This window comes from Numida meleagris, chromosome 20 (genome assembly GCF_002078875.1).
Source record: "Numida meleagris isolate 19003 breed g44 Domestic line chromosome 20, NumMel1.0, whole genome shotgun sequence".
Lineage (NCBI taxonomy): Eukaryota > Metazoa > Chordata > Aves > Galliformes > Numididae > Numida > Numida meleagris.
The window spans coordinates 1,464,126-1,469,454 of record NC_034428.1 but is presented as its reverse complement, the minus strand read 5'-3'; the positions used below and the strand labels follow the sequence as shown (position 1 = coordinate 1,469,454).

At 41.8% G+C, this 5,329-nt stretch overlaps 1 long non-coding RNA gene across 1 annotated transcript in view; it reads left to right on the top strand.

Moving 5' to 3' along the window:
• LOC110408645 overlaps nucleotides 229–5,329 on the top strand; it is a 49,515-nt gene continuing 44,414 nt past the window's right edge. Inside the window, exons 1-2 of the long non-coding RNA XR_002444466.1 lie at nucleotides 229–357; nucleotides 2,146–2,257. This is a non-coding gene — a long non-coding RNA (uncharacterized LOC110408645). The remainder of the gene's footprint in view (nucleotides 358–2,145; nucleotides 2,258–5,329) is intronic.

Below are 5,329 nucleotides of genomic sequence, written 5' to 3'. Positions count from 1 at the left end.
AACCTTCCTCTGGGTCGTTTCCTCTCTGTGGGGTATGTAGCTCTGAAAAGCACTGACATATCAGTCTTCCAAAGAAGTGGGGTGTTTTTTAAAGTGAAAGGAGCTCCTGTTCATGTCTACTCTAAATATTCTCATGACTCCCATCACATGACTGCCTTACACCTTTACCCCCATGAGGTAAGCAATTGTCACTTGCGTGTTCTCTTTGCTGAATCATATAGAGCTCCTCCTTAGGCTCTGCCCCTCCCAAAACCTCACCTGAGTGGTCAAGCCTTAAACCTGGCCACCTGGTCTCCCTGCAGGCAGCAGCTGGGATCTGAGTCTGTCCTGACACTGACAGGAAATGGCCTTGATCACGTCAGCGCTGTGCATCCTCGAATGCCTTCTTCTAATTTCTTCTCTGGGAGCTCAGAATCTGGAGTACAGGTGCTTCTGAAACAGCAGTGTGTTTCACAACAGGAAGCACCCACAGGCTGCCCCACACCTGCAGAATGGCTTAGTGCAGAATCCCATTCTGTGGCAAAATGCTCATCAATGCTATCATGGTAATAAAGCTATGCTTATGCAAGCACTGTCTTTAGGTGAAAGATGTTAAAAACTAATAAAGTAAATGTGGTAGTTCTGCAGCTTGTTTGTGAAGATAGGTGAAATTTTGGCCAGAAATCCATAATCCAGCTACGTTAGCCAGAAACCTCACGTTCCCTCCTTATGCAGGTTTTCATTTGTTATGGCCAGGAGCGGTTTGTTCTGCCACGTGTTATCACTATTTTGTCCTGTGTTTTTTGCACAGTGGGGGATGTGGGGGCTGTGGCAGTGGTTACTGCCTAATGACAGTCCTCTGCACTCTCTTACTCTGGAGTTCTTGGCAGTAACTTTGTAAAACGAGACCTTAGTTTCAGCTCTGCCCTTGGTATGTTACTGTGATGGAATAGTACCAGAAATGATGGCAGAAGGGATTGGCTTGCAGTACAGAAAATTTTCTATGTAAATTTCTGTAGTCGTGCATAGCTACTGTCGGAGTATTTGTTTATAGTATTTATTCGAAGGCTTTACTGCCGAACCCTGTTTGGTCAGTCAGCACTGCTGTAGGATTGTAAGGTGAATACAGTTCTACAAACTTCAGTCCTTGCGCAGCGTGCCGGTGTTCTAACGTTTAGCCACCAGGGGGCGCAGCTCTCACGGAGACCGGTCCGTGGGCGACCCGAGTCGGCTCGAGTTGTTCTAGAGGCACTTCAGGTGACTTCCTGTGTTTGTCTCATTTTAATCATCAGGTGTCAGTTGGTGCTTGAAAATCTTTTCCATCTCCTCGTTTCTGTGTATCACACTGTAGTTGTATGCGAATAAGGAAAGCTTTGATCTGAGCTTGTACCCTACTGGGCACAAAACATTTCCAGCACGAGACATAAAGCTACAGAGAACTCGTCTTACCAGCACCACTGCAACTACAGCAAGCGTGTGCTAGGTGTACTTGGAGTCTGAAAACGCTCGCAGATGTGCGTGTCTTTTGGTCTGTTGGAGCTGGAGCCTGATTTGCCACCAGGTGGCAGCATGGGAGAAGGGAAAACTTCATTTCCTCATTCTGGAAAACACGGGATTAGAATTTTTCTAGGTGTGTAACAGAGCTGCTCTGATGCCTAAATACCTAGGAATATAAAATGGAATCAGCTCTGCAGCTAAACATCTTTGTGAACAGATTTTTTTTCCATTAAGATGATGTATTTTCTGCAGAGTTTCTGCCCTGTTGTGTGTATTTGTCCCCTAGCTTAGCTGTTGCTTTAGATGTCGTGGTTGGGATGGGGAGTGTTAGAGGTGGCTGCAATGGGGTTGTTCACTGAAGAGGACAGACACAAACATGTTGCACATGGCTTAATCTGGAAACAACTATAAATGACAAAAGTAATGCTGTTTGTGAGTGGCTGACCGGTCCTATTGGTTTGGGTAGGGCAAATGTCTGGGTAAATACTTTGTGTTTGAAAGCTCCTCAGGTTACAAATATGCATCTTGTTGCTTCCTGGAGTGCATAAACCCCATTTCAATAGTGAAAGCTTTGGAACACTGGGCATTTCTTTTAAAAAAAATTATAGCTCTTGTTTTTAGAACAATTTTGTTCTGAACTAACACAGAATACATTACCTATCTGTGCAGGTAGAGAAAAAAGGTGATCACGCTCAGGGCTTGCCAGGTGACTGTGCTCCTTTGAAAACAACTGACAAGTCATCACAACTCTACGTCTGCTGAAGAAAGCATGAAACCTCAGGTAGGAGCATGTGTCCCTTGGTCAGGGTCTCTGGCTGGGCCATGCTCTGTCTCCTTGCTCTTTCTGGTTCAAGCTCTGTTGCTGATGTTGTGTAACACTGTATGAATAATGACTAGATTTTTTTGTGTGCATGTGTTTTTGTTGTTTTTTTTTCCCCCAACCTTGTCTAGAGACTGCCAGCCAGACACTACCTCAGTCTTGTGTTCAGACTTATCTGTCCAAATACTGTGCTATGCCAGGCTTCAGATTATGAGGAGTTGTTGAAACTGCTGAAGCAATGCTCTCCAAACCTAGGCAGGAAAAACAGCAGCTTGTTAGATTTTTTGTACATATTCTCTATGACTCCTTCTAAAGACTGCTGAATGTATAAACTGTTCTCTGCACATGATTATATACACCATATTCTGCTGCCTGCACATGATTATATTCCATGAAAAAGAAACATAGTGGTCAGTAGGCAGTGCCATTCTCTAGTTGGCTTAAAATTACTCTGTGCTGACGTCTGTTCTTGATTCATCAAGGTCACTGGTAGCTCTCAGGATATGGGGGGTTGTAACTGGAGGGGGGGTATGACTGCCACAGGGCACGTGTGGGACTGTAATGGGAAGTCATAGCTTGTGCACTTGAGTTGTGCTGGCAAAGACACAAAGCGACAGATGGAAAGATTCTTCTGCAGGTGGGAGGCATAATAAACTTACAAGAAAAAATATAGTAACTTGCATGTGCTGTAATAATAATTTGGAATAAAACCTCCCAGGCATATTTTAATTATCCCTTTAGCACTTGCATGTGCCAGAACTTCTAATGGCACATCTCCAGAGCTTAATGATTTTGCAGAGTAATTAAATTGTCAGCCATGTGAACCTCCTCCACCTGACCTCTGCACAGTTGTATGCTGTTTCCCTTGCTTGGCATATATATATGGTTGTCATTTGCCTGAGTTTCTCAGTAGGCAGCAACTTCCTAGCAATCAGTATCAGACAGTTTCATAGTCCCTCTGCTAAGACTTAAGTGAATGAATATAAAATAATTCTCCAGGCCAAAACTGCTGTATGAATGTAGTAACAAATGACAGTAGCTTGTACTTTCACATAACAATTATATGCAAATCTGACTAGCCCCAGGACCACTTCTGCTAACTGTATAGTACTTGTTAGTAGTACTGTAATATTTGTAGTAAACTTGCAGCTGTTACAGCCTAGGTAAAACTGTTAATAGTGCTGTATTACTGGTCGCATCTTTATTAGACTCTTTTTTTCTAATTTAATGTTTTTGCTCTTAGCATGTAAGTCTGTAATCTGTCTCATGAGCAAAATACCTTTCCAGCATGTTAGGAACATACTGGGATATATAACCTGCTCCCCAAACACAGTTACTTTTGTGTTTCTTACAATGCAACTGAGAGGTCTTCATCTTCTTGTTTTTCATAACCTGATGTAATACCAAAGCAAAAAGGAAGCCAGTAGGACTCTCTTTATTCTTATACTGCCTGTTGGTGGTAAACTTGCCTTTTTACATGCTACCTGCAAATACGAGTCAGTACTTTGTGTAACAAGCTAACATGCCAAGTTCTATCCATGAATCTGTGATTCTGTTCATGTTCCCAATCAACAGTATGTGCTGGTTTCTTGTGTGTTTTTGTTTTTCTTCCCCCACCTATTGTCTCTTGGATTTTACATTAGAAGTTTTTAAAGTTCTTCTTCAAATTTTCTTCTCTCTGCTATCCCTGAACAAGTATTCTAATTGTAGTTTATTATGAGCTATGGTTGCTGGTAGTAGACAGGTTACTACACCGTGTAGTATTGAAAATGTCACTCTCTACTTAATAGCCCTAGAATAAAAACATTTTCACAATGATGGGAAAGCTACCTGAACCTGCTGTGAAATCTGTGTTCACCAGGCTCCTCAAGTCCCCTAACTGTGGTGGTGAATCTCTGAGCAGAAGCTGGTAAAAGAACAGTGTAGTCACAGCCTGCTGGAAGAGCCACTGGAAGGTACATGCACAAGGGAAAAGGTTTTGTTGCCTAAATACAAAATCTGGCTTTACTGTGTGGCATAGAAAATCTGAGTAAGTGAAGATGGACAAAATGCAGTTAAATACAGTTTATTTTTGCCTGCCACCATACACAAACTAAGTTACAAAAGCTGATCCATCAGAGCACTTGACTGTCTTGAAACCAGTCATCTAACGTTGACAGAAGTCAAACTCTTTCAAATAGGAAACAGTAGTCAAATGATCTTTCTGTGAAGCATCAGTTTTGGATGTGATGAGAAAGGTCAAGCTGCCTTTCTGGCCAGGACAAAGCTTGGACAGCATTTCATTGTAAGGAGGGGGGTTAGATCATGTTGATAGCTATATAGGTAACACCTAAGAAAAATAAAGTTCCTAGCCTATTATAGACATAATCCAGTCTAGGACTTTCATCTATCTATCTATCTATTTATTTAGTGGAAAGGACTCCTGGAGCTTGCTAGTGCACTCTCCTCTTTGCCTTTTTAGGCTTGGGTGTGGGTCAGTCCTAATGTTTTTAGGCACTTACATACATGAATCCAGCAATTCCCACTGAAAAATCATCTCTTCCTCTTACTTACCTGCATTGAATCTGTGTCTTTGTCAGAATTTGTGCTCAAGTGCAATTCTCCTCAGTTGACTGACACAGCTTTAACACAAAACCTAACATGATTTGGATTGCATTTCCTGGAATAGATCTCCATATAGAGTCATCTGAGGTGCAACACAGAAAAGAGTTAGATATGAAGCAATTTTCCTTTTAACTGAGGTGAAAGCCAAACTTCATGCTTTGTGTGCTACTTGTTTGCAGTAGGCAATTCTATGGGCAGGTGCTGAGCAGTCTGTTCTTCGTCTTTTGAAGAGAGATTAAAGAAATAAACCTGCAACTAAACCCTATGTGACTACTTACTCTCTATTCTGTACTTAACTCTAAGACTTTGAAGGGCATGGACGAGTGGTTAATCCCTGAGGTAGCACTGATTCTCTGAGAAAGTAATCTTCTAAAATTACTTTTGAGATAGAAATAAAATGCAATTGAACTATATATTCTTAGCTACAAT